The 21,838-nt window shown below is 34.7% G+C and overlaps 1 pseudogene; it reads right to left on the bottom strand.

Moving 5' to 3' along the window:
- LOC132302752 (cytochrome P450 85A-like) overlaps window positions 1-18,278 on the bottom strand; it is a 59,130-nt pseudogene extending 40,852 nt beyond the window's left edge.
- Between the last annotated feature and the right edge of the window lie 3,560 nt (window positions 18,279-21,838).

The following is a 21,838-nucleotide window of genomic DNA, read 5'->3' on the forward strand; positions in this document are numbered from 1 at the left end:
TCCTAGGGTAATATTGGGAGAACTAGGAGAGGCATCAGATGACTGGGAGAAGGAACCAACTTCTGGATCACTACTACTGTCATCAGTATCTTTTAACTGAAGAATTTGGTAAATGGATTCTTTAATTTCACTGGGGATTTGTAACTGATTGATCTTTGTCTTTGCATAGCAATCTTTAGCAAAGTGACCTAGACGACCACATTTGTGGCATTTTACTTTGCTAATATCTTGGGTTGTAGGAGTATTCTTTTTCTTAAAGCCTTTTTTTCTAAATTTCTTTTTAGGCTTTTGAGAATAATATTCATTTTTTGGAAAGACTGGTTTCCTGTTTTTGTAATGCCTACGGTAACCTTTGTAACTTTTCTTTTATGACTTGGGGTTTTGTCTAGAGGGAGCTATGGGTGGAAGACCATATTGTTCACAAAAGGTTCCCATTTCATATTTAGCCCTTTTCCTATCATCTTGTAGTTGGTTGCTAATTTTCATGTCAATACACATCCTTAATCCTTCCTTTTGGATTAAGCTGATGATATTGCCATATGTGAGGTTATCATAATCAATGTTACCTGTGGCTTTACTAACGGTATCTCTAATCTTATGAGCAAAGAGGTTAGGCAACCCATTAATGAATTTTTCTTTCTAGAATGGTTTGTTACTATCATCTCGCATCATAACTCTGGATAAGAATACATCTTTATACCATCTGAAATCACTCATGGTTGGGCAAGAGAGATTTGTAAGTTGGTCGTGTATTCTGGAGTTGATGTTACTTGGAGTACCTATAAAATGGTCAACGATGGTATTCATAAGGGTATTGACTCCATTAGGAATGGCGCGACCTATGGCTTTATCAAAAATAGGAAGACCATCATTATCCTTTTGAATAACATTTTTGATTTGTGTTTGAGAATCTTTAGTTAGATGTTTCTCCCACCAAGATTTTAACATCCCTGAAAATCCTGAAGCCAGAAGATCAACTATTTCGGGTTGACTAAGATTATGTGTGGTAACATAGTTATTAGCCACTATGGAAATATGACTGAGTTTATTAAGAATTTCCTGTTCTGATAAACCATCAATATTCCATTCGTAAAGCTTATCAGAGGAAACCGAAAATTAATTTTGAATGTTTCTTTCTTCATATTGAAGATCAGGAGGTGTAGGCCTGGGGTACCAATTTTTTGTAAGACTAGTTGGATTAACACGTTTATTGACTAACTGATTAATTTCAAGGTTAGAAAAAGCATGTTCAATTTGATGGATATCAGAGGGGTAACTAGAGGCAGAAAAAAGACTATCAGAATCATCAGTATTATTGATGGCAGTGATTGTTTTATCTTCTTTAATGGTTTTGCCTTTCTCTATGGTTTTGAGAAGAGTCTCGATATGGAGAATGACAGAAGGATCATGAAGGGCTTTGGGAAGACCTTTTCGCTGTGTAGGCATAGAAATAATGGGTGACTCAAGTAGGGTAGAAGTGACAGGAGGAATAGTAGACTGAGTTAGGGAAAGCTCAATTTTATCAAGTTGAGTCCCAATAGTATGCAAATATTGGTTGGTAAAATTGTTTTGTTCAATGATTTTTCGGGTATCATTATCAGTGATTGTGGTAGTGACTTTTAAAAGAGAGGCAGGGATTTCTGTTCCATATGATCTAGGGTTATGGAGTCTAGTGGGGGATGGGAAGAGGAAACTATTGATTTATCTGGTTTTTTCCATTTGACTTTAGTTAATACATTGACTTGATTATGATAATTTTTGAGATAATCAAAAAACTTGATTTCTATTCGATGATCTATCATAAACCGTTGCTAATGACGAAGAGCTTTATTTTGTTCTTTCTCAGAGTGTGACTTTCTGAAGTTTTTCCTCTTAAGCTTATTTTCTGGGGAGGAATATTCATCATGTAACTTGGAGAGATTATATTTAAAAGGTTTACTAATCACATTTAGAGAAGGATCTATTTGGTTTATGTTACCTATGAAATCAGAAGGTGAAGGGGAGTTAGGTGCAGACTATGACTTGTTATTGGTTGGAGGATTGTTCATAACAAGGATGACTAACTTGTTCTTAAATATGAATGCCTTTTAACTTAGTGTCTTTAGACGGAGGATTAAGTTTTGAATTCTTTCGTGCAAGAGGAGGGACTGAGTCACTATCTTTGTTAAGATCTAGTCTGGAGGAAGTAGAAGGACGAGAGCGAGCCAGAAGGCGTTGTTCATCAAAACTTATTCTGACTGTTCCGTCAAGATATTCCTGGACTCTATCAAGACTACAAATGTCATTTTTTAGTTTTACTGGATGATTTTCATTGTCAAGAATCCACTCATTTGGTAAAGATATATCTTTCCAATCAATAGTTTTTTTGAGCTGAATATTAGCATCAGCAGAACTACTTCCAATTAATAGAGTATGTCCTTTAGCATCTTTCTTCATTACTTTTATGTTGAGATTAGTTCCTCTTGTCTTATAGTAAATTCGATATATAAGACCTAAAGGTTGTGATCCAGGGAGCATTTTGTAACAAGAAGTTTTAATATTTAGGGTTAAGACTTTTAATAAATGAGGATCAGTTAGGCTTCGTTTAAGAGCAAATTCAGGCTTCATTGTATTTTCTCATTGTAGTATTCAGTTCAGTTCTTTTCATCCTTTCTGAGTGTAATACACCAACAGTATGTTGTATACATCAGACTCCTATCAGTAACATTTCAGTTTGTAAGTTATTTTTTATTGTAATTTCTGTTGATTCCAGTTTAATTTCAGTTATTTTATTTGCTTTAATATATATATATATATTTACTTGGTCGGTTATATACCGCCTTAGTAAGGATCATCGTAGGGATTTTGACTATCCTGGAAAACTGGGTTTTTTGGGAAAAGTCACTATTTCTACAGTAATTGTCGGCAGAATCACTATTTCAACAGTGCTCCCGACAGTTACTGTAGAAATAGTGACTTTTCCCTAAAAACCCTTAGTAAGGATCATCGTAGGGATTTTGAGTATTCTGGAAAACTGGGTCATCATATAGGTTGGTAACTGGGTAACTGGATTCTTCAGCAGTGGAGGTATCAGCTGCTTCTTCTTCTTCTTCTTGTGACATCTCTTGGATGCGACTGGTTAAATCTGCTGCAATCTTTTTGAGAGAATCCAACTCTGATTTGGGAGTGGATTTTCGTGACTTTGAAGTAGAGGACAACTGTTTTGACTGAGTAACTTGCTGTGGTGGTGGAGTGACTGTGACTGGAGCGACTGTAACTGGAGCTGGGAATTCTTCTGTAATATAATCAAGAATCCTAGCTAATTTGAAAGCATCCCACCATTTGACATAGTGGCAACGAATGACTGTGTTTCCCTGAATGTCATATAACCATTTGAAAATCCAGGGGACTTTGTATTTACAGGAAAATAAGAATAGAATTGGGAACTGAGAGTTATGTTTACTGGTTTTGTAGACTGTGTGAAAATATGTGACTTGATTTGCTAGAGTAAGGGGGAGGATTTCTGGAATGGAGCCAAACATTAACCACCATTTGAGAAACCAAGTTGGAATTGGAGCTTTGTAATTAAACTTGTTATCAAAATAGAGGAACCATGAATGGGTGAATGATGGATTTTGGTGAAGTAAAATAACAGACCATGCTGTCATGTAATCATGATAATTGTATGAGTAGTCATGATCAGGTAATGGTTTAGTTACTGCTGGATGAGATCCCCATTCATCTAGAGACATGATCCGGATGATGTAGAGGGAATGGTAGATGACTTTTTTGGAATTATTCTTATGAAAGATTGGGTTAATCCGAATAGAATTAGTAGAATATAAAATATTCTTGTAGAACTGTAGTGACTTGAAGGGCTGACTGGCACAGTAGTGAAGATTAGGAGGGAAATAGGCTTTAACTAATTCTGCAGGGTTGGTGAGGTGACCAGTGAAGGTTCTATATAGAACAAGGGAGAATAAGGTTTTTCAATATAATCACTAGGTGACTTTGCGTAATTAGGTATTTGTGATTGGGATTTGGTGGTGTCTAAGTAGGGATCAGGAGTAGGATCAACTAGGGCTGATCGGTAACTGGGAGGCGAAGTAAGTGGTTGGAATCTGTTGGTGACTGCTAGGGCCGAGGATTGTGACTGGGTTTGTGATCTGGTGACTGGGGCTTTGCCAGAGCAAATATCAAAATGTTTAACTAGATGGGGCCTCTGGGGAGGCTGTCTGTCCACCATCAAATTTCTGCAAGAATTCCCTTGTAAGAAAATCTGGAATAAAGTTGTTACTTCCTTTGATATATTCTATATCAAAATCAAATATACTTAATATAGCTTGCCACCGGGCAAAAATCTGTTTAGAAGCAATATTTTTAACATCTTTTTCTAAAACATATTTTACACTTTGACAATCAACTCTGACTAAAAACTTTTGGTTTAAAATATCATCTTGAAATTTACTAATAAATAAAACAATAGATAAAATTTCTTTCTTAATAGTACTATAGTTACTTTGTGCTTTTGTCCAAACACCAGAATGGAAACGAACTAATTGTTCAGGAGCATTTGGACTGACTCTTATTTAAGGATGCCACCATATCCAATGTCAGAGGCTTCGGTTTCAATTATTTTGAAAGAATCAGTAGTTGGAATGCCAAGACAAGGCAATGACTTGACATAATGCTTAATAGATTTAACTATATCAGTATGGACAAAGGTCCATGGAGGAGGGTTACTTTGAAGTCGATCAAAGAGGGGCTTGCATTGCTTGCGAAGATCTTTGTAAAAATCAGCAATGTAATTTAGAGACCCCAAGAATCGCTGTAATTGTGACTTCTCTAAAATTTGATCTGGGAATTTATCAGCAAATTGAAGAGACCTATCAATAGAACGAATTTGGCCTTGATAGATATGGTAACCTAGAAACTGGATATTGGTTTGGAATAACTTGATTTTTGTAGCAGAAACAACTAGGCCATTCTTTTGAATTGTTACCAGAAACGATTTCAAATGTTTCCAGTGTTCATCAATTGACTTGGAATAAATAAGCACATCATCAATATAAACAATGGAAAAATGACTGCAAGGATTAAAAATATCATTCATGATATTTTGGAATTCACTAGGAGCATTTTTCAATCCAACGGGCATTACTTTCCATTCATAATGATCAAATGGAGTAGTGAAGGCAGTTTTATACCTATCTTTCTTTCGAAGGCGAATTTGCCAAAATCCTGACTTCATATCGAATTTGGAGAAAATAACTACTTGACTGAGGCGGCTAATAAGATCTTTTTTATTGGGAGTAGGATACCTAATCCATTCTAAGACCTTATTTAGGGGCTTGTAATTGATGACTAAGCGGGGAACACCTCTTTCTATTTCAGAGTTTTTCTGAACATAGAAAGCTGGACAAGACCAAGGTGACTTACTCTTTTTAATAATCTTCTTGTGTAGAAGATCATTAATTTCTTTTTTACAAAATTCCATGACTTCAGGGCTCATTTGAATTGGTTTAGCTTTAGTAGGAATATGTCTTCTCCTAAAGCCTTTGATGTAAGGTAACTTCACAGAATGTCTTTTTCTGTGCCAAAAGGCAGTGGGTAGATCAGAACAAACTGTATTTTTAATTTGGTGTTCAAAAGCTTGGATTTTTGTCTGAAGGACTGGGTTAGATAACTGAATATCAATTCTTTTGTAACTAACTTCTTCTTTTAAAAACTCAACTGTTGAGTTTTGTTATGTAACAAGTTTAATGTTTTCAAAACAGAAGAATCGATGACTGATTTTAACTCTTTCCTGGAAGGAGGACTAAGGAACTTAAACTGGACTTCTTGTCCAAAATGTCGAGTAACTAATCCTTCATTATCAGTAGTAAAGGGATAGAGGAGGTAGATGAATGGAACTCCTAAAATGAGCTTGTCAGTCATGTTTTTGACCAAGACAAAGGATACATTGTTTTGGCAAATATGAGCTTTAGAGAGTTTGTATTTTATGTCCATTTTACTACCATTAGCTGAGCTAAGCCTTTCAAAGGTTTTCTCATAGTATTGAGTTGGTATCAGACCTTCCTGAATGCAATTAAGATCAGCTCCTGTATCAATCAAAGCAACGACTTCAAGTTTGAAATCTCTGTTGATAATAAGGGTGACTTTAGCATACCATTTTTGGAATGAGATGTGACTCAAAGTTTGGAGTTTTTTAGAAGTTTCAGAATATTTTGAATGACTTGAAACTGCTGAATGAGTAGAGACTTCTTCATCAGAGGACTCTGAAGAGTCTTTTCCTGTAAAGGAAAAAACAGGATTTTGTTTTAGTTCTTGAATATAACTTTTCATGACTTGGTGATTTATTTTGAGATTTTTTAATCTCATTTTTTACTATCTTAATTTCTGTTTAAAGGTCTTGAATAGTGACTTCTTTTGGTTTGTTATTAAACCTTTCTAAGGTTTTATATAGACTAAAATTAGGTTTACTAATTATTGGGGCTTCAGGTTCTGAGTTACCTAATAACGCCTTAAGTTTTTTAAGATATAAGGCTTTTAACTCAGGGTCATCCACTTTACTAATTAAATCAATCAGTAGATGTTCTTGTTCATCATTTCTGGTGAGGACATTAAGTGACTTATTAGGATTGCAACAACTATCCTTACATCCTAGGGTAATATTAGGAGAACTAGGAGTGGCATCAGATGACTGGGAGGAGGAACCAACTTCTGGATCACTACTACTGTCATCAGTATCTTTTAACTGAAGAATTTGGTAAATGGATTCTTTAATTTCACTGGGGATTTGTAACTGATTGATCTTTGTCTTTGCGTAGCAATCTTCAGCAAAGTGACCTAGACGACCACATTTGTGGCATTTTACTTTGCTAATATCTTGGGTAGTAGGAGTATTCTTTTTCTTAAAGCCTTTTTTTCTAAATTTCTTTTTAGGCTTTTGAGAATAATATTGATTTTTTGGAAAGACTGGTTTCCTATTTTTGTAATGTCTACGGTAACCTTTGTAACTTTTCTTTTGTGACTTGGGGTTTTGTCTAGAGGGAGCTATGGGTGGAAGACCATATTGTTCACAAAAGGTTCCCATTTCATTTTTAACTCTTTTCCTATCATCTTGTAGTTGGTTACTAATTTTCATGTCAATACACATCCTTAATCCTTCCTTTTGGATTAAGCTGATGATATTGCCATATGTGAAGTTATCATAATCAATGTTACCTGTGGCTTTACTAAGGGTATCTCTAATCTTATGAGCAAAGAGGTTAGGCAACCCATTAATGAATTTTTCTTTCCAAAATGGTTTGTTACTATTGTCTCGCATCATAACTCTGGATAAGAATACATCTTTATACCATCTGAAATCACTCATGGTTAGGCAAGAGAGATTTGTAATTTGGTCGTGTATTCTGGAGGTGATGTTACTTGGAGTACCTATAAAATGGTCAACGATAGTATACAAAAGGGTATTGACTCCATCAGGAATGGCGCGACCTATGGCTTCATCAAAAATGGGAAAATCATCATTATCCTTTTGAATATCATTTTTTATTTGTGTTCGAGAATCTTCAGTTAGATGTTTCTCCCACCAAGATTTTAACATTCCTGAAAATCCTGAAGCCAGAAGATCAACTATTTTGGGTTGACTAAGATTATGTGTGGTAACATAGTTATTAGCCACCATGAAAATATGACTGAGTTTATTAAGAATTTCCTGTTTTGATAAACCATCAATATTCCATTCCTAAAGCTTATCAGAGGTGACAGAAAATTGATTTTGAATGTTTCTTTCTTCATATTGAAGATCAGGAGGTGTAGGCCTGGGGTACCAATTTTTTGTAAGACTAGTTTGATTAACACGTTTTTTGACTAACCGATTAATTTCAAGGTTAGAAAAAGTATGTTCAATTTAATGGATATCAAAGGGGTAACTAGAGGCAGAAGAAAGACTATCAGAATCATCAGTATTATTGATGACAGTGATTGTTTTATCTTCTTTAATGGCTTTGCCTTTCTCCATGGTTTTGAGAAGAGTCTCGATCTGGAGAATGACAGAAGGATCAGGAAGGGCTTTGGGAAGACCTTTTCACTGTGTAGGCATAGAAATGATGGGTGACTCAAGTGAGGTAGAAGTGACATGAGGAGTAGTAGACTGAGTTAGGGAAAGCTCAATCTTATCAAGTTGAGTGCCAATAGTATGCAAATATTGGTTGGTAAAATTGTTTTGTTCAATGATTTTTCGGGTATCATTATCAGTGACTGTGGTAGTGACTTTTAAAGGAGAGGCAGGGATTTCTGTTCCATATGATCTAGGGTTATGGAGTCTGGTGGGGGATGGGAAGAGGAAACTGTTGATTTATCTGGTTTTTTCCATTTGACTTTAGTTAATATATTAACTTGATTATGATAATTTTCGAGATAATAAAAAAACTTGATTTCTATTCGATGATCTATCATATACCGTTGCCAATGACGAAGAACTTTATTTTGTTCTTTCTCAGAGTGTGACTTTCTGAAGTTTTTCCTCTTAAGCTTATTTTCTGGGGAGGAATATTCATCATGTAACTTGGAGAGATTATATTTAAAAGGTTTACTAATCACATTTAGAGAAGGATCTATTGGGTTTATGTTACCCATGAAATCAGAAGGTGAAGGGGAGTTAGGTGCAGATTGTGACTTGTTATTGGTTGGAGGAGTTTGTTCATAACAAGGATGACTAACTTGTTCTTCAATGTGAATGCCTTTTAACTTAGTGTCTTTAGATGGAGGATTAAGTTTTGAATTCTTTCGTGCAAGAGGAGGGACTGAGTCACTATCTTTGTCAAGATCTAGTCTGGAGGAAGTAGAAGGACGAGAGCGAGCTAGAAGGCGTTGTTCATCAAAGCTTATTCTGACTGTTCCGTCAAGATATTCCTGGACTCTATCAAGACTACAAATATCATTTTGTAGTTTTACTGGATGATTTTCATTCTCAAGAATCCACTCATTTGGTAAAGAAATATCTTCCCAAGCAATAGTTTTCTTGAGTTGAATATTAGCATCAGCAGAACTACTTTCAATTAATAGAATATGTCCTTTAGCATCTTTCTTCATTACTTTTATGTTGAGATTAGTTCCTCTTGTCTTATAGTAAATTTGATATATAAGACCTAAAGGTTGTGATCCAGGGAGCATTTTGTAACCAGAAGTTTTAATATTATGGGTTAAGGCTTTTAATAAATGAGGATCGGTTAGGCTGAGGGTGAGATCTGGGTAGCAATTAGAATGAACTAGACTATGACAGAGACTGGTTTCGATTATGCCTAGGAGACTATCATCATAATCCAGGAATCTAGCATCACGAAGAGCTAAGAGTACTGAGGCATTGAGACCAGCACCACCAAATGGATTAAGGGCCAATTGGACTAATCCTATGTGGATGAAATTGGATCCACGGTCCTTATGTCTTTTGATTGCTTTACTTGTGAGTAACTGGCATTTTTCATGTTCTCTGGATAAGGAGTAGATTTGTTCTACTATTTTAACTGTGTAGTCACTAAGAAAGGTTGACTTAAAGAAACTAGTTTTGTAGATTTCTCTGGTTGGAATACGAGGAATACTCCAATCACTAAAATCTAAACTAATATCTTCAACTTGGTATTCTTCTTCATTGACTATGTTTGGAACTAGGGGAGGTAGGCTGGTTCTGGATCCAGAACTCATTGAAGAGGAAGACCTGAATAACCTATTCATGGTTTATTTAATACTAATGTATTATTAATATATTATATAATAGTGTAAATTATTTTTTGAGACCAAAATATTTATGATTTATTATGTATTTTTATTTATTTTGTATAATATTATAAAATTATTATGCAATAGATATTTTATATATTATATACCATAATTATATTATATTATTTGTAAATGTTAAATTGTAATTAATTTATATTATTATAATACATTATATATTTTGTTACATATAAGATATAATATTATACTGTAATATCTTGGATTTTTTTGGATTTTTTTGAAATTTTATTTTATTTATTTTTTGTGCATCATTTTGCAAGCCACGCGGGCTCTAATGGCAGTTTAGGTCATTTTATTGACTGGGAGTTTTAGAAACGTATCTTTAATTATTTTGAGCAGATTAGAAATGACGGGATTATTTTTAGAATTTTTCGAAGTCGGAACGGCTTTCAGACTTAGGAATTTATCCCAGTTTTCTCATCTTAAGTGAGGGGCGTCATTGGCATTTCACATGTGTGTGTGTGTGTGTGTGTGTAAGTATTCATTGAAAAGATATTTTTGGGGATAAGTAAGTCATTATAATGGAAGACCAAGGGCAAGGAGGTAACTTGCCTAAATTTAGTAATCCACAAGATTTGGACAAGTGGCACCCAAGGGCCAGGTCTTCAATTGTAAGACTAAGCCCTCACTTTCTCTTCCTCATTTTTATGTATCTCTCTCCCTCTCTAGCTTCTTCCTCATTCTCTGTAATGACCCGGATTTTTCGGATAATTTTTTTTTCGTTGTCTTTTCCCTTCTGAGTTTGGTTTCTTGTCGATTAGTGTCATTTCGAGTGCTCTGGAGTGATTTCCGAGACTCTTTTCTGTGGATTGACAACTTCGTTTGAGGACCGAGTCATTCCCACATTTTTCGTTTTTCGACACTATTCATTTTTCGCCCTTTTCCCTATTCCGTCTTTTTCCCTATTTCGTCTTTTCCTCGTTTGTCATTCTGTTTGCGTAACCACACTTCTTGTGTTCGGAGTTGGTTTCTGACTTCACGTATCTTCATTCTCAATGATTTCTATGAGATACGTATCTTTACTTTCGTGAGAAAGTACTCTGGTAGCTCCCGGTGCCCATAGGGGCATAAATGCAAAGTTCTTTGGAAACTTTTTCTTTTCTTGGGGTGTTTTTCATAAATATCTTTTGAAGATATTTTATTTCAGGGGTATCTAAGAAATATCTTTTGGAAGATATTTTCATTCTGGGGTAGTTTTGCAGTTTTCACTTTTTGGAGGGGTCATTGTGCAATTAATGAAAGTTATTGCTCAATGCCTTGTTTTGAGCCTGAATCCTCGTATGGGATTCATTTTCATATTTCGTCGAGTCATGGACTCTTAGAATTTCCTCCTGGATGATATTTTCCAGTTTCAGGGTTTTTGGCCCCGGTTTGCGCTAAACTTGTTTTGGGCATAACTCTCTGCTCGGGACTCGGTTTTCGACGTTGTTTCTTCCGTTATTCATATTTTCTCATTTGGAATCTTTTTTATTCACAGAGTTTTGCCTTTTGAGCTCGTCTGCTCAGATTTCACTTTTTCGGACCCGGCGGGGCCCGTTCGGGGCACTTTTTGAGTTTTTCTATAAATAGGAGGTCTTAGAAAGAAAAATCAAAATTTTTTTTTCTCTCTCTCCTCTCTCATGGCCGGTCCAAGCTCCATCCATGGTTGCCATCTTCTCTCTCCTCTTTTGGACTTCTTCCCTTCATTAAAAAGTGGTGATGCCTTTGTGTTTATTGTTCCCCTCGGCGAGGCCTTCGATTCCAACCGATTGGAATCTTGTTTTGGCCATTTCTTGAGTTCGGGTTTGAAGTCAAGTTGTGTTTTTGATGGGGCTTCCTTGGGATTTATGTTCGTGGTGTTGTCCCCGACAAAACCTAGGGATTCGGAGCCGATTTATTTTGGTGGGGATTTGAGATTTCTTCTCAAATGGAGGTAGGGAATGTTTTAGACTTTTGTGTGTGTTGTATTGAGTGTTTAGCATGATTATACAACTTATATATGTGCCTTATATCAAATCTAGAAAGTTAGTAATTTTTAATTCTTTGTATAAGATTTAAAATTCATGATGATATATAACTTTGATTTGAATTGTGGTATGGTAGAAAATCTTGCTTTAATATGTTGGTTAATATATATTAAATTTGGATTAATTAAATAAGAATTGTTCTTTTTAATTAATATTTATCTTTGGTGAAAGATTAAAGTTCATGGCCGTAGCTTGCATGAAATTGAGTTGTATTATGCTTCTAAATTAAGTTTTGGCATGTTTGTTAACATACTTTAATTTGAGAGCATTTGGTTAAGTTTGGAAATCTAGAGACTTTAATTAAGGGAATTAATTAAAATCTATTTTTGTAGTTTCATAGGCCTGATTAAGCTTTTGTGTGAATATATGTAATGACCATAATATGTCTTTTATCATATATTAAATTGAGGCCATTTGGAAATGATTTGAAATCTAGAGAGTTTAATTATTTTGATGTAATTAGATTCTATCTTGTTTATCCATGGATTTAATCATGTTTTAGAAGGTGCTTCTATTTTAAGATCATGGATTTAGACTTGTGAAGTATTCACTTGATTGTGTTATATGCATTGAAGGGCATTGTTGTTATATTAATATTCATGAGAATGTGTTTTCCTTAATGAATATGTTGTTGCCTTATGTAAGAAATTGCACTCTTTGTATTGGAAATTTTTTATGCCATAGTAGTTGTGAACTTTGTGCATGTATTGTATGTGTTTTCAAATTTGGTTGTGCTTGGTAGATAGTTGATATCTTGTATATACATGTTGATATATACGTTGTTGTATAACTTGTTGATTTTGGAAACTTGGGGATGTCGTTGTTTGGCTACGGCTAGGACTTGGTTTTAGTACGGGGGATTGTCCCTCTATATAGTCTAGTGCGCACATAGGGAGGTTAACCGTGGGCTAGTAACCCTAAAGTAACTATGGTGTCGGTCTGATCCGGCGTGACGTCCAAGTATCCACTTTGGTTGATTTCGCATTTCGTTTCAAGTTGATAACTATATGATGTTATAACTTATTGTTTCTTATTTGATTCTCCATATTTTGTTGCAGGATGTTAACTTTGTGAAATCATGCTTTATGCGTTGTATTGGAAGTTCCAATGTTGGTTAAAGTGTATTGATATCATGATTCATGTTTTGATGTTCAAATATAGCTTAGGAATGATCCTATAAATTCATTTGGAACATAGACGTTAGGTGGCATGACCCATTTTGGTAATTCTTGTGTTTTAGATTTTGAGTTCATAACTTTGAAAATCTATGTCTTGTTACTTTGTATAACATGCTTCCATGTTGCTTGAATTGCATGAATGATGTGTTTCATGCTAGAAATGATCTTAGGTAGCTTAGGATGCTCCCCGAGTCACACATTGACGTAGACGTTAGGTGGCATGAGCCCTTTAACATGTTTCACCATAAGGTGATAATTTGTAAAACACTAGGTCGGTGCATGCTCATTTCCTACGAGTAGCTTTATATTACTCACCCCTACGATACTGGGGCATATTTCAGGTACAAGAATCAAAGTTGAGGACTTCATTATGCTTGGATGGTTTGTGGACTTGGAGACTTCCATTTTTGTGAAGGTTGGCTTGGAATGCCAATTGTAGTCTTATATGTCAACATGTGTACATTTGATTCCTTATATGTAATGTGTACATGAGTACACTCGTTACGATGTATTTGACATGTATGAGATGAGGCCGGAGGCCAATGACATGTAAATTGTATCCTATGTAAATTTTGACTTCATGGAATATTATGAAAGTATTGTAAAATATTGAGTTTTTGCTTCACCATGTTTGCATTGGGTATGGGAATTCCATTTTGATTCTTCCATTAGCATTCATTCACCATGCATGAAGTGTGGCTAAGGGCCAAGTGGCATTTTGAAACCATCTCATGATTTTAAATTCCGAGTTTTCGTTCCAAACTTCATTTTTGGCACTTTGGCCGTTGGGGGGGTCATATTTTGCATCGGCCATATTTTTGGGCCATGGACCATTGTAGCACATCTTACTATGTAAGTTACGTTTGCGTGCATGGTCGTTTCCGGGTAAAGCTTCTTCTTTGGTGAAATGAGCCTCCTACGGACTCATTTTACACTTTTGTTGCATATTCTGACCTAAGGGTATTTTGGGAATTTTCTTTAGGAAATAAATTCCATTCTTCATATGGTTGAATATAAAATGTGATTTTAGGGGGGGTTTCTTCTTCGTGTTTTTCCGGGAAATGTCGTCTTGGCATCGGAAATCGCATCCAAAGTTCAACTCTCAGTTTTTAGATTTAGCAGCTTTTTGGACCATCTGGACCAGTTTTCTTGGGAGGGCATTTTGGGCATTTCACAGTGAGTTTTTTTCGATTTTATTTTGTAAGTCACATAGAAAACTAGATTTTGAGGGGGTTTTCTTCTTTGTGTTTTTCCAGAAAATGTCATCTTGGCCCTCAAATTTCCATTTTTCCCGGGAAAACCCCTGTTGCCAGGTTTTTGGGTTGCACTTTACTGCCCTCTTCACTTGTAAACGGTTACGAGGGGTTTCGTAACCGGTTACATGTGCATGGATAGTGTTTTGGTTGAATTTTTGGGCCTCCTAACCGGTTAGGAAGGTCTCTTAACCGGTTAGATGTTCATGTGTTGCCTCTTTTGGACCGTTTTGCCCCTTCTTCTTCCGTAAGCTATATCTTCTTCATCCGGACTCCGAATCAAGCGATTTTTGAGTCTAAGTTCATTGATTTTTCGTTGTTTTTCCAATGGTATGCTCAGTGGGACCCACTTTTAAGCTAGAAATTATAATTTTGCCCCTAGGTTCAATCTTGTTCGTTTTTGAAACGTTGCTTCCCCATTTGATTCCTTTGGGTTCCGTGACCTCGTTGAGGGTCATAATGATGTCTTAGAGTCATGTTGTATCTCTAGAGACCGTTGTTTTGTCTTTTACTTCCGCATTTTGGATCCGTTATCGGGTCATCTTTCGGTTCATCACTGACGCACCGGGTTGAAAAACTTGGGCCGTCACATTATCTCTTTATAACTTTACACATATATGTCATATATCATTCAAGCTTTGATTTGGAGAGTTTAAGGTGGAATTTTGAGCATGAGCAAGAAGGAGAAGTTAGAGAGCTTGGCAAGAGCTTCAAATTGAGGCCAATATTGCTAGGGTTTGGAGATTTCAAAATTTGGGATAGCATAAGGGCATGTTTGGGTTGAACTTCAATGAGGTAGGGGTTTTTAAGACCCAATCTCTTTGATTTTTGTGAATTACTTCTTAATACTTGGTATATAGCATGTTTAATTTGTGACAACTTCTTGAAATATGATTTTTATGTTTGTATAAATGTGTAAAGCTATATGTTACTTGTTGTGTTGTGATAATAAATGCTTTTATGATGCTAATTTATACTTTACTTGTTTAAATACCATGAATGATGTGTTGAATACTTTACTTGAGAAGTTATTATGTTGATCATGATCCAAAGCATGCTATATAATTGAGGATTACAATGTATGGATTTTCATAGCATTGGACATGATGAGTCATTCATGCATGGAATTAGGAAGGAAAAAGGGGAAATTGATTCGAAAAGAAAAGAAAACGGTGTTGGGAAAAAGTTTTGAAAAGAGGTTTGCGAAAACCCGGTCGCCTTAGAGTTGCCTAGGGTCCGTGGCGTTAATGGAACCTAGAGAGAATTAGGGAGACTACCCTAGTGTGGTTGAGCTACCTAGGCCCCCAAATGATGCTTTGGAGTTGCCATGTGGTTAAGGATAGTTAGTCAATCATTCTCTCGTGGCGTCATGGAGTTGCCATGGGCTGGGTTGCATTAACGGTTTGGAAAGGATGAACGGAAAAAAAAAGTTTTGGAAATGGGGAGTGACATTAGCATCTCATTGCATTTCATAGCACGACATGGCTTGCTTATGACTTTGTGTTGTTGTTGTTGTTAGTGATGTTATTGTTGTATTTTTCCCCGGAATGGCATGATCCTGTTCTCCTCTTTCTTTATGCTTTGTGTGGATTCACGGGGTCATTAAAAGGTGTGTCTTAGGCACTTCCTACTGAGCCGTTGTGCTCACCCCTTATATCACCATTTTCAGGACATGGAAAGGAGGTGGCGGACGACAATCCACCATAAGATTAGTCGGGTTGAAAGAGACTTGGACTTATTTTGTGCTTGATGTGTATATTACCCTTTTGTTGTAAATTGTATTAGGTGTCATTTTGTATCTATTTCATGGGTAGAAATGGTTCTAAGACCATCCTCTTGTATCTCGTGGTCTAATTATGATTTCGAAATCCATGTAAGGCCTTAAGGTCATATTTTGATGTATTACGGCCTTGTTTAACTTTAAATGATGTAATGGACTTAATCACGGTTTATTTGAATGTAAGGATGCCTAATTATGTTTTATACATCGTCAAATGTATGATTCAGGATAGGTTTAGACTTTAAATAAGGTCACCAAGGGACCAAAAGGGTGTCCATGTGCACAAGTACTCAGTTTGAGGTTTTTCTGGGCTATTTACAGGGTTCTAGTCATTTGGAACCGGTTCAACTTTCATTGAATCGATTCAAGGGTGTAATTGGTTCACATTGTGGGCATTCTGCCCTTGTTGAACTAGTTCAAGAAGTTCTGAATCGGTTCAGGCTCCCTAGATCCATTTTTGCTTTGGTGATTTATCAACTTTGGACCCTTAACTTCGCGCAGTCATAACTTCTTCGTTTCGAACCAAAATGGGGTCATTCTTGAGTCATTTATCCAATGATACCAACCTTATCATCAAATTCCATTCGTGTTAAGAGATATGAATGTTTTAGTGAGACAATGTCAGGATTTTTCTTGAACCGAGTAAGGGCACTTTTGGACAAATATGACCAATGACCGTAGAACCTCTCAAATGTCATGAAATGACTAAGATGATCATTATAAACTTCATTTGACTAGCTTAAGGTCATATTATCCATACTTATTGTAAAAGGACCATTTTACTCCTGGTGTGTTCTTGGGTTCGGGTAAGGACCCGATTAGCTATTCGGACCCCTGGGTTCGGGTCGTTACATATACATTTTTTATTTATTATAAATTACTACATGTTAAATGTACTATATATCACATAATAAATGTATATACGATGCATATAAATGTACTTGTATACATAATTGGTAGGAGTGTTTTTTTTTTTTTTTTTTGTCTAATATATCTTATTTTGTACTTGTGTACATAAGCATTATTAGAATTTTATTTTATTATCATGTAATGGGGTATTGTTAATATTTATGAAATAATTAAAATGCATACATATTTTAAGGCTTTTTGGTGCTAATGGAAAATAAAAAATTAAATTAAAAAATTAAAACATATTGTATACATCTTGTTAACAGATACGTATTATTCTACTTTTAAAATTGTGACAATAATAAGTGTTAATAAACGCCATTTATTTTTTATTTTTTTACTTTTACTCAGAAAAACAAAATCATATATTTTTCAAAGTAAAAACAGAAAATGAAAACATTACTAAACGTAGCCCTATTTTTTTTTAGAACAATTATCAGACCACCTCAAGTAGAAGGATAAAGTAGCGGAGGACATAAGTTGGATTACGAATTTCCAAGATTTAATTTAATTTGACTGTTTTCGGACAACTCAGCTTGCAATGACTATGAAAAAGAAAAGAAAAATACAAAAATTAAATTGAAATTATCTACTTTTTCATATAATAGATGGTTGTAGCATAAAAAAACGAGTATAGAAATTTGAAGAAAAAAAAGAGTAAAAAGAAAAGAAAACAAGGAGGGGCATTCTGTAATTTTTTTTTTAAAATATACATATAAAAGAAAATAGATTCAGCGGGCACATGTTCTTGGACACTAAAAAAGTAATGATATTTAGGCTTATTTGCCGATAGAATTTATATTCATTTAATGTAAGTAGATAAGCTTAAGTGTGGGTCATATCTATTATATCAAAGGGCTATACAAATCGGCTAGAGAAATCAACTTAAGGATCATTTTCTGGGCACTAATTCCCTTCGTCCCTCAACGTGACCATACATGAACACAAACCACCCAAAGAAAGAAGAAAACACCATAAGTAGAACTCACCTTGCTCTTTGGTTTTTCAGGAAATCTGGACCTTGCCTTAAGAATTGTATGGTCTCACCAAAAAGTGGCCACCCCATTGTCCCCGGAGGCAACCCTTTCCTACCGTACCTTATCTCATTCCATTTCAACACAGCATAGCGGATACATACCCCCATTGATGCTCCCAAGGCCAACAAACAAACCGTCATCAAAACCTCCATTGATGCTTCTGAACCCACATCAGAGAGATTGCTGTAAATGATACGGCCAAGTGAGTCGGGTATGTTTATGGGTCTTTGAACTACTATATGTAGCGAAAGAAGAGAGAGAGACATAGAGAGGCTTTATAGTAGGGGTGGTGGGACTTGGGCGTGTTGAGAGATTAGCCCAAGCCAAATATACGGTCCGTTATAACACTTTAATCCGCACCAAGTCCAAATTTCGAGAATTTGTCGCACGAGAAATTATTAGATGGTCCTGATATATTTGACACTTAGTAGACTAATTTAATGACAGTCCTCCAATCATAACACTATTAGATGGTCCTGATATATTTGACACTTAGTAGACTAATTTAATGACAGTCCTCCAATCATAACACTTTGTAATATATTAATACACTCTCGGGGCCATTTTATCAATTCGAGAGTCTATATTTAACTAGTAGATTTCATAAGTTTCTCGGGTCATACCAATGTTTATTAACCAAGAAAATGAAATGCTAAAATTTATTACTAGATATACTTGATATAACCGAAAAAGAGAGAGAGAGAAAGGGAAAGAGGGACTGAGAGAGTAGATATAGGAGAGAGATCGAACCGGAGGATGCAGATCACCGAGCTCTTGGCCGTGGCCAGTGAGTAGGAAATGGGTGATTGCGCAGAGAGAGGGGGTGGGTACTGTTATATATCAGAATTGGGCTTTGGAATTTAGCATTACTTGGTAAAGATATATAGAACAATCCATTCTTAAATAAGATTGGTAATACATACTACCAGTAAGTATAGGTAATATCTTACACACCAGATGCATGTTTTCACTCTTGTATAGATACAAGCTTTAACTATATAATAAAAAATAAATATAATATAATGTAGTATAAAGAAAAGGATAAGAATAACCATTTGGATGAAATCAATTTTATATTATTTTTTTTTTTATTTTTTTTGCTATATTGGGTTTTTTTAAGTAGTGAACTGGTTATCATTGTTGCTGCCTTAATCTCATATGAATGAGGTAGGTTATATGAAATTTTTATCTCCAATCTTATTTATTACATGTCATTTCACTTATTATATTTAATTTTTAAAGACATTTTTAATAACCTTTTCCCATGTCATTTTTGATCGCTCTATGTGTTTCCCACGTTCTATTACCGCTGGTCTTCCTCATTTAACTAGCGTATTTCTAGGTTGCCGATATATATGTCTAAACCATCTAAATCTTTCTCTCTAATTTTTTCACGATTAAATATTTTACCTAATTTTTCTCTCACACTTTTATTAATGACCCTATCTCTTCTAATTATACCACTTAGCTATCTTAATATTCTCATTTTCACTTATGAATACGACCGCTAACAATCAGATCCCACCCACCCCGTCCGGTTCTGTTCCCATACACTAGTGGTTCATGATCGCCTGCGATGGGGTTCATACTTTACATGATTAAAGTAAATTCAACTTTTGAACATTGCTATCATTTGGAGTTTGACTTTGTTGAGTACCCATTTGGTAGTGCATGGTGTTTGGTTTATTTTATTCGGAACTATCTAACAACTTTAGAATTCTCAAGCCCAAGGGGTGTAGCAGAGATGGTTGCAGGACGAGGCTCTAAATTCTGAATCATCATATCTACCGTTTGGGTGTGAAATTGAATTTTCGTCATCTGACTTAAAATATTATTTGCACGATGGGATCAAAATGAATAATTAAAAATTTACTTGATAATTATAAGTTCAAAAAAAAAAAAATTATTTAATTCTTTAAAATAATCATTTCAAGTAAAGATAATATGGTACATTTAATTCTTTAAAATAATCATTTCAAGAAAAGATAATATGATACAAACTTTAGTTTGGACATTCATCCAACACCACCTTCCCCACTACGCAGCATGTTGAGGACCTCTTCAAAGTCGGTCAGCAAGCCTATGATTGCGTCCGACACCGAGGCGAACAGATATTATATGATTCCATATAGAAAAGATAGTGTTGTTACTTGTTGCACGACAACAAAAATTAAAGGAAAATGATATTTTAGGCCATAAAAAAAAATCGACAAAATGTCGATTTCAACGTGGCAATAAATAAATGGTTCTCTCAATTGCCCCCACACACCATATTAAATACAGTATGTTTTTTTAGACAAAAATACATTTTCTTCCATATCTTCTTTATCTTTTTCTTTCCTGACTCTCCGTATGATTAATTCATTTCCTTTTTTTTTTTTTATCATATTCATCTTTTTCTCTGAATGTTAATCCTCTTTATATTTTTCTTGAAATTTTGCTCTTTATAAAATATTTTTTCCACTAAAAAATTAATTCGTTATCTGTTGTCTTAATATCATATAAGATTTCACCTAAGAAAAAACACACAAAAAAGAAAAGAGAGAAGATTTTCGATTTGGGATGGAAAATTTTCAATTTTCTTCAACTTCCAACTTTAAAGCGATCTGGGTTTGTGGAATTTCTGTTAATTTTTTTTTTTTTCTCTCATTTCTCATATATACACACTGAGAAGAAGAGTAAAGCAAGATGAGAGAAAATAATTAACAGAAATCCCACAAACCCAAATCTTTAAAGATTTAATTTCATTGTAATTTGAACAAATTTTGCAAATTGGGCCGTCAAATTGGTGCTTGATCGCGCCGACTGTAGATATTCATGATCTCCACCATGTCTCCGATAATTATTGCAGTTTCTCGGCGTTCCACAAAGAGGATGTGGAGAGAGGATGGACATTATATCTTTATTTGAATAGAGAGAGAAAAAAGATTTTCTAACTTTTGTTAACAGCTGTATTGATACATTTAGATTTTAAAATAATCCATATAATAATATTTAACAGCTGTATTGATACATTTAGATTTTAAAATAATCCATATAGTAATATACACGTGAAAGTCATAATATATCGATTTTTTTTAAAGTCGGGCGAAACAGCAGTACTCAAATAAATTCGTGTCATATTGATGTCCAATCACTTTTGTTTCATTATTAAAGTCTAAAAATACTACATGTGCGTGTAAACAAATTATATTAATATTTTAATTTTACTTTATTTAGTTTAAAAAAGAATTATTTTATAATTATTTAAAGTAATCATTTGATGTATGAAAAGTTAAATAATATCTCTTTAAGAATTTAGATTTAATATATAAATTTCTCCGTTTGCGTTCTCTAAAGGTAAAAATATACTATAATTTTTATATTTAAATTATTACGTACTAATGTTATGTATCTCCTAACACAGAAAATATAAGATTAGTTATAACTCAAACACATTTTAACTAATCTAAGGGTAATAGCATTTTTCCTCTTAGTTGATTGGCATTTTGGTCACTGCAATTAATATTTCTAATATCACTAGCCAAATTTTGGAGAAAAGGGGGTATATGTCATAATGGAGCAAAGCACAAGGGAGCGCAGTGCAACAAAATGCATAAGTTTGATATCGTGTGTAATTAGGGCAAACTTCATGAAAGGTTAGTATAATTTTCCCTATAAATAAAGTAACGCCGACTCACACTCTCTATGTATAAATTAACAATGGGAAAGTGACTTTGAAGTTGATTTTGTTGAGTAGCCATTATTGGTGGTGCATCGTCTTTGATTCATTCCATTAGGAAGTACAAACGAAATTTAGGATAAGTAGTTTTATACCAGACTTGGCTTCAGGGTATAGTTTGAAACCTACATCTAGCTAAAGAAATCTTGTTCTCTTCGTAGCTTAAACTAGGAG

The sequence above is a fragment of the Cornus florida genome, unplaced genomic scaffold, assembly GCF_030987335.1.
Source record: "Cornus florida cultivar Cherokee Brave unplaced genomic scaffold, ASM3098733v1 CherokeeBrave_3.0.0_Hap2_Chr04, whole genome shotgun sequence".
Classification (NCBI taxonomy): domain Eukaryota; kingdom Viridiplantae; phylum Streptophyta; class Magnoliopsida; order Cornales; family Cornaceae; genus Cornus; species Cornus florida.